Source organism: Tasmannia lanceolata, unplaced genomic scaffold (genome assembly GCF_043159265.1).
Source record: "Tasmannia lanceolata isolate RefF3 unplaced genomic scaffold, GAP_Taslan_0.1 ptg000001l, whole genome shotgun sequence".
NCBI lineage: Eukaryota > Viridiplantae > Streptophyta > Magnoliopsida > Canellales > Winteraceae > Tasmannia > Tasmannia lanceolata.
In genome coordinates, this window is record NW_027518678.1 from 5,037,957 (window position 1) to 5,047,014 (window position 9,058).

Below are 9,058 nucleotides of genomic sequence, written 5' to 3' on the forward strand. Positions count from 1 at the left end.
GAATTACGAGTCGAATTAACTGAGTTATGGTCAATCAATCGCTGGTAGGTCAGTAAATTGCTAAACCAAAGCGCGAGTCTAACCACTTCCATCATAACTCTCAAAATACTTGTAGTTTTTCATCTCCGTTTCGTTCGTTTTAAACTACACTTCGATACCTTCGAAATGGAGCTAATTTCAATGAATTACGAGTTGAATTGAATGAGTTATGGTCAATCAATCGGAGTTAGGTCAGTATATTGCTAAACCACAGCGCGAGTCTAACTATTTCCATCATAACTCTCAAAATATTTGAAGTTTTTCATCTTCGCTTCTTTCGTTTTAAACTACACTTCGATTCCTTCGAAATGGAACTAATTTCAATGAATTACGAGTCGAATTGACTGAGTTATTGTCAATCAATCGAAGGTAGGTCAGTAAATTGCTAAACCAAAGCGCGAGTCTAACCACTTCCATCATAACTCTCAAAATACTTGGAGTTTTTCATCTCCGTTTCTTTCGTTTTAAACGACACTTCGATTTCTTCGAAATGAAACTAATTTCAATAAATTACGAGTAAAATTGAGTGAGTTATGGTCAATCAATCGGAGGTAGGTCAGTAAATTGCTAAACCAAAGCGCGAGTCTAACTATTTCCTTCATAACTCTAAAAAATACTTGGAGTTTTTCATCTCTGTTTCTTTCGTTTTAAACTAAACTTCGATTCCTTCGAAATGGAAGTAATTTCAATGAATTACGAGTAAAATTGAGTGAGTTATGGTCAATCAATCGGAACTATGTCAGTAAATTGCTAAACCAAAGCGCGAGTCTAACTATTTCCATCATAACTCTCAAAATACTTGGAGTTTTTCATCTCTGTTTCTTTCGTTTTAAACTACACTTCGATTCCTTCAAAATTAAACTAATTTCAATGAATTACGAGTAAAATTTAGTGAGTTATGGTCAATCAATCGGAGGTAGGTCAGTAAATTGCTAAACCAAAGCGCGAGTCTAACTATTTCCATCATAACTCTCAAAATACTTGGAGTTTTTCATCTCCGTTTCTTTCGTTTTAAACTACACTTCGATTCCTTCGAAATGGAACTAATTTCAATGAATTACGAGTCGAATTAACTGAGTTATGGTCAATCAATCGCTGGTAGGTCAGTAAATTGCTAAACCAAAGCGCGAGTCTAACCACTTCCATCATAACTCTCAAAATACTTGTAGTTTTTCATCTCCGTTTCGTTCGTTTTAAACTATACTTCGATACCTTCGAAATGGAGCTAATTTCAATGAATTACGAGTTGAATTGAGTGAGTTATGGTCAATCAATCGGAGTTAGGTCAGTAAATTGCTAAACCACAGCGCGAGTCTAACTATTTCCATCATAACTCTCAAAATATTTGAAGTTTTTCATCTTCGCTTCTTTCGTTTTAAACTACACTTCGATTCCTTCGAAATGGAACTAATTTCAATGAATTACGAGTCGAATTGACTGAGTTATTGTCAATCAATCGAAGGTAGGTCAGTAAATTGCTAAACCAAAGCGCGAGTCTAACCACTTCCATCATAACTCTCAAAATACTTGGAGTTTTTCATCTCCGTTTCTTTCGTTTTAAACTACACTTCGATTTCTTCGAAATGGAACTAATTTCAATGAATTACGAGTTAAATTTCGTGGGTTATGGTCAATCAATCGTAAGTATGTCAGTAAATTGCTAAATCAAAGCGCGAGTCTAACTATTTCCATCATAACTCTCAAAATACTTGGAGTTTTTCATCTCCGTTTCTTTCGTTTTAAACTACACTTCGATTCCTTCGAAATTGAACTAATTTCAATGAATTACGAGTCGAATTGACTGAGTTATTGTCAATTAATCGAAGGTAGGTCAGTAAATTGCTAAACCAAAGCGCGAGTCTAACTACTTCTATCATAACTCTCAAAATACTTGGAGTTTTTCATCTCCGTTTCTTTCGTTTTAAACTATACTTCGATTTCTTCGAAATGGAACTAATTTCAATGAATTACGAGTTAAATTTCGTGGGTTATGGTCAATCTATCGTAAGTATGTCAGTAAATTGCTAAGCCAAAGCGCGAGTCTAACTATTTCCATCATAACTCTCAAAATACTTGGTGTTTTTCATCTCCGTTTCTTTCACTTTAAACTACACTTCGATTCCTTCGAAATACAAATAAATTTCAATGAATTACGAGTAAAATTGAGTGAGTTATGGTCAATCAATCGGACGTAGGTCAGTAAATTGCTAAACCAAAGCGCGAGTCTAACTATTTCCATCATAACTCTCAAAATACTTGGAGTTTTTCATCTCCGTTTCTTTCGTTTTAAACTACACTTGGATTCCTTCGAAATTAAACTAATTTCAATGAATTACGAGTTAAATTGAGTAAGTTATGGTCAATCAATCGGAGGTATGTCAGTAAATTGCTAAACCAAAGCGCGAGTCTAACTATTTCCTTCATAACTCTAAAAAATACTTGGAGTTTTTCATCTCTGTTTCTTTCGTTTTAAACTAAACTTCGATTCCTTCGAAATGGAAGTAATTTCAATGAATTACGAGTAAAATTGAGTGAGCTATGGTCAATCAATCGGAAGTAGGTCAGTAAATTGCTAAACCAAAGCGCGAGTCTAACTATTTTCATCATAACTCTCAAAATACTTGGAGTTTTTCATCTCCGTTTCTTTCGTTTTAAACTAGACTTTGATTCCTTCGAAATTGAACTAATTTCAATGAATTACGAGTAAAATTGAGTGAGTTATGGTCAATCAATCGGAGGTAGGTCAGTAAATTGCTAAACCAAAGCGCGAGTCTAACTATTTCCATCATAACTCTCAAAATACTTGGAGTTTTTCATCTCCGCTTCTTTCGTTTGAAACTACACTTCGATTCCTTTGAAATGAAACTAATTTCAATGAATTACGAGTTAAATTGAGTGAGTTATGGTCAATCAATCGGAGGTATGTTACACTTTTTTACTAAACCAAAGCGCGAGTCTAACTATTTCCATCATAACTCTCAAAATACTTGGAGTTTTTCATCTCCGTTTCTTTCGTTTTAAACGACACTTCGATTTCTTCGAAATGAAACTAATTTCAATAAATTACGAGTTAAATTGGGTGAGTTATGGTCAATCAATCGGAGGTAGGTCAGTAAATTGCTAAACCAAAGCGCGAGTCTAACAATTTTCATCATAACTATCAAAATACTTGGAAATATTCATCTCCGTTTCTTTCGTTTTAAATAACACTTCGATTCCTTCGAAATGGAACTAATTTCAATGAATTACGAGTTAAATTGAGTGAGTTATGGTCAATCAATCGGAAGTATGTCAGTAAATTGCTAAACCAAAGCGCGAGTCTAACTATTTCCATCATAACTCTCAAAATACTTGGAGTTTTTCATCTCTGTTTCTTTCGTTTTAAACTACACTTCGATTCCTTCAAAATTTAACTAATTTCAATGAATTACGAGTAAAATTTAGTGAGTTATGGTCAATCAATCGGAGGTAGGTCAGTAAATTGCTAAACCAAAGCGCGAGTCTAACTATTTCCATCATAACTCTCAAAATACTTGGAGTTTTTCATCTCTGTTTCTTTCGTTTTAAACTACACTTCGATTCCTTCGAAATGTAACTAATTTCAATGAATTACGAGTCGAATTAACTGAGTTATGGTCAATCAATCGCTGGTAGGTCAGTAAATTGCTAAACCAAAGCGCGAGTCTAACCACTTCCATCATAACTCTCAAAATACTTGTAGTTTTTCATCTCCGTTTCGTTCGTTTTAAACTACACTTCGATACCTTCGAAATGGAGCTAATTTCAATGAATTACGAGTTGAATTGAATGAGTTATGGTCAATCAATTGGAGTTAGGTCAGTATATTGCTAAACCACAGCGCGAGTCTAACTATTTCCATCATAACTCTCAAAATATTTGAAGTTTTTCATCTTCGCTTCTTTCGTTTTAAACTACACTTCGATTCCTTCGAAATGGAACTAATTTCAATGAATTACGAGTCGAATTGACTGAGTTATTGTCAATCAATCGAAGGTAGGTCAGTAAATTGCTAAACCAAAGCGCGAGTCTAACCACTTCCATCATAACTCTCAAAATACTTGGAGTTTTTCATCTCCGTTTCTTTCGTTTTAAACGACACTTCGATTTCTTCGAAATGGAACTAATTTCAATGAATTACGAGTTAAATTTCGTGGGTTATGGTCAATCAATCGTAAGTATGTCAGTAAATTGCTAAACCAAAGCGCGAGTCTAACTATTTCCATCATAACTCTCAAAATACTTGGAGTTTTTCATCTCCGTTTCTTTCGTTTTAAACTACACTTCGATTCCTTCGAAATGGAACTAATTTCAATGAATTACGAGTCGAATTGACTGAGTAATTGTCAATTAATCGAAGGTAGGTCAGTAAATTGCTAAACCAAAGCGCGAGTCTAACCACTTCCATCATAACTCTCAAAATACTTGGAGTTTTTCATCTCCGTTTCTTTCGTTTTAAACTATACTTCGATTTCTTCGAAATGGAACTAATTTCAATGAATTACGAGTTAAATTTCGTGGGTTATGGTCAATCAATCGTAAGTATGTCAGTAAATTGCTAAGCCAAAGCGCGAGTCTAACTATTTCCATCATAACTCTCAAAATACTTGGTGGTTTTCATCTCCGTTTCTTTCACTTTAAACTACACTTCGATTCCTTCGAAATAGAACTAATTTCAATGAATTACGAGTAAAATTGAGTGAGTTATGGTCAATCAATCAGACGTAGGTCAGTAAATTGCTAAACCAAAGCGCGAGTCTAACTATTTCCATCATAACTCTCAAAATACTTGGAGTTTTTCATCTCCGTTTCTTTCGTTTTAAACTACACTTTGATTCCTTCGAAATTAAACTAATTTCAATGAATTACGAGTTAAATTGAGTAAGTTATGGTCAATCAATCGGAGGTATGTCAGTAAATTGCTAAACCAAAGCGCGAGTCTAACTATTTCCATCATAACTCTAAAAAATACTTGGAGTTTTTCATCTCTGTTTCTTTCGTTTTAAACTAAACTTCGATTCCTTCGAAATGGAAGTAATTTCAATGAATTATGAGTAAAATTGAGTGAGTTATGGTCAATCAATCGGAAGTAGGTCAGTAAATTGCTAAACCAAAGCGCGAGTCTAACTATTTCCATTATAACTCTCAAAATACTTGGAGTTTTTCATCTCCATTTCTTTCGTTTTAAACTACACTTTGATTCCTTCGAAATTGAACTAATTTCAATGAATTACGAGTAAAATTTAGTGAGTTATGGTCAATCAATCGGAGGTAGGTCAGTAAATTGCTAAACCAAAGCGCGAGTCTAACTATTTCCATCATAACTCTCAAAATACTTGGAGTTTTTCATCTCCGCTTCTTTCGTTTGAAACTACACTTCGATTCCTTTGAAATGAAACTAATTTCAATGAATTACGAGTTAAATTGAGTGAGTTATGTTCAATCAATCGGAGGTATGTCACTAAATTGCTAAACCAAAGCGCGAGTCTAACTATTTCTATCATAACTCTCAAAATACTTGGAGTTTTTCATCTCCGTTTCTTTCGTTTTAAACGACACTTCGATTCCTTCGAAATGGAACTAATTTCAATGAATTACGAGTTAAATTGAGTGAGTTATGGTCAATCAATCGGAAGTATGTCAGTAAATTGCTAAACCAAAGCGCGAGTCTAACTATTTTCATCATAACTCTCAAAATACTTGTAAATTTTCATCTCCGTTTCTTTCGTTTTAAACTACACTTCGATTCCTTAGAAATGAAACTAATTTCAATGAATTACAAGTTAAATTTCGTGAGTTATGGTCAATCAATCGTAAGTATGTCAGTAAATTGCTAAACCAAAGCGCGAGTCTAACTATTTCCATCATAACTCTCAAAATACTTGGAATTTTTCATCTCTGTTTCTTTCGTTTTAAACTTTACTTCGATTCCTTCGAAATGAAACTAATTTCAATGAATTACGAGAAAAATTGAGTGAGTTATTGTCAATCAATCGGAGGTATGTCAGTAAATTGCTAAACCAAAGCGCGATTCTAACTATTTCCATCATAACTCTCAAAATACTTAGAGTTTTTCATCTCTGTTTCTTTCGTTTTAAACTAAACTTCGATTTCTTCGACATGGAACTAATTTTAATGAATTACGAGTAAAATTGAGTGAGTTATGGTCAATCAATCGGAGGTAGGTCAGTAAATTGCTAAACCAAAGCGCCAGTCTAACTATTTCCATCATAACTCTCAAAATACTTGGAGTTTTTCATCTCCGCTTCTTTCGTTTGAAACTACACTTCGATTCCTTTGAAATGAAACTAATTTCAATGAATTACGAGTTAAATTGAGTGAGTTATGGTCAATCAATCGGAGGTATGTCACACTTTTTTACTAAACCAAAGCGCGAGTCTAACTATTTCCATCATAACTCTCAAAATACTTGGAGTTTTTCATCTCCGTTTCTTTCGTTTTAAACGACACTTCGATTTCTTCGAAATGAAACTAATTTCAATAAATTACGAGTTAAATTGGGTGAGTTATGGTCAATCAATCGGAAGTAGGTCAGTAAATTGCTAAACCAAAGCGCGAGTCTAACTATTTCCATCATAACTCTCAAAATACTTGGAGTTTTTCATCTCTGTTTCTTTCGTTTTAAACTACACTTCGATTCCTTCGAAATGGAACTAATTTCAACGAATTACGAGTCGAATTAACTGAGTTATGGTCAATCAATCGCTGGTAGGTCAGTAAATTGCTAAACCAAAGCGCGAGTCTAACCACTTCCATCATAACTCTCAAAATACTTGTAGTTTTTCATCTCCGTTTCGTTCGTTTTAAACTACACTTCGATACCTTCGAAATGGAGCTAATTTCAATGAATTACGAGTTGAATTGAATGAGTTATGGTCAATCAATCGGAGTTAGGTCAGTATATTGCTAAACCACAGCGCGAGTCTAACTATTTCCATCATAACTCTCAAAATATTTGAAGTTTTTCATCTTCGCTTCTTTCGTTTTAAACTACACTTCGATTCCTTCGAAATGGAACTAATTTCAATGAATTACGAGTCGAATTGACTGAGTTATTGTCAATCAATCGAAGGTAGGTCAGTAAATTGCTAAACCAAAGCGCGAGTCTAACCACTTCCATCATAACTCTCAAAATACTTGGAGTTTTTCATCTCCGTTTCTTTCGTTTTAAACGACACTTCGATTTCTTCGAAATGAAACTAATTTCAATAAATTACGAGTTAAATTTGGTGAGTTATGGTCAATCAATCGGAAGTAGGTCAGTAAATTGCTAAACCAAAGCGCGAGTCTAACAATTTTCATCATAACTATCAAAATACTTGGAAATTTTCATCTCCGTTTCTTTCGTTTTAAACAACACTTCGATTCCTTCGAAATGTAACTAATTTCAATGAATTACGAGTTAAATTGAGTGAGTTATGGTCAATCAATCGGAACTATGTCAGTAAATTGCTAAACCAAAGCGCGAGTCTAACTATTTCCATCATAACTCTCAAAATACTTGGAGTTTTTCATCTCTGTTTCTTTCGTTTTAAACTACACTTCGATTCCTTCAAAATTGAACTAATTTCAATGAATTACGAGTAAAATTTAGTGAGTTATGGTCAATCAATCGGAGGTAGGTCAGTAAATTGCTAAACCAAAGCGCGAGTCTAACTATTTCCATCATAACTCTCAAAATACTTGGAGTTTTTCATCTCTGTTTCTTTCGTTTTAAACTACACTTCGATTCCTTCGAAATGTAACTAATTTCAATGAATTACGGGTCGAATTAACTGAGTTATGGTCAATCAATCGCTGGTAGGTCAGTAAATTGCTAAACCAAAGCGCGAGTCTAACCACTTCCATCATAACTCTCAAAATACTTGTAGTTTTTCATCTCCGTTTCGTTCGTTTTAAACTACACTTCGATACCTTCGAAATGGAGCTAATTTCAATGAATTACGAGTTGAATTGAATGAGTTATGGTCAATCAATTGGAGTTAGGTCAGTATATTGCTAAACCACAGCGCGAGTCTAACTATTTCCATCATAACTCTCAAAATATTTGAAGTTTTTCATCTTCGCTTCTTTCGTTTTAAACTACACTTCGATTCCTTCGAAATGGAACTAATTTCAATGAATTACGAGTCGAATTGACTGAGTTATTGTCAATCAATCGAAGGTAGGTCAGTAAATTGCTAAACCAAAGCGCGAGTCTAACCACTTCCATCATAACTCTCAAAATACTTGGAGTTTTTCATCTCCGTTTCTTTCGTTTTAAACGACACTTCGATTTCTTCGAAATGGAACTAATTTCAATGAATTACGAGTTAAATTTCGTGGGTTATGGTCAATCAATCGTAAGTATGTCAGTAAATTGCTAAACCAAAGCGCGAGTCTAACTATTTCCATCATAACTCTCAAAATACTTGGAGTTTTTCATCTCCGTTTCTTTCGTTTTAAACTACACTTCGATTCCTTCGAAATGGAACTAATTTCAATGAATTACGAGTCGAATTGACTGAGTAATTGTCAATTAATCGAAGGTAGGTCAGTAAATTGCTAAACCAAAGCGCGAGTCTAACCACTTCCATCATAACTCTCAAAATACTTGGAGTTTTTCATCTCCGTTTCTTTCGTTTTAAACTATACTTCGATTTCTTCGAAATGGAACTAATTTCAATGAATTACGAGTTAAATTTCGTGGGTTATGGTCAATCAATCGTAAGTATGTCAGTAAATTGCTAAGCCAAAGCGCGAGTCTAACTATTTCCATCATAACTCTCAAAATACTTGGTGGTTTTCATCTCCGTTTCTTTCACTTTAAACTACACTTCGATTCCTTCGAAATAGAACTAATTTGAATGAATTACGAGTAAAATTGAGTGAGTTATGGTCAATCAATCGGACGTAGGTCAGTAAATTGCTAAACCAAAGCGCGAGTCTAACTATTTCCATCATAACTCTCAAAATACTTGGAGTTTTTCATCTCCGTTTC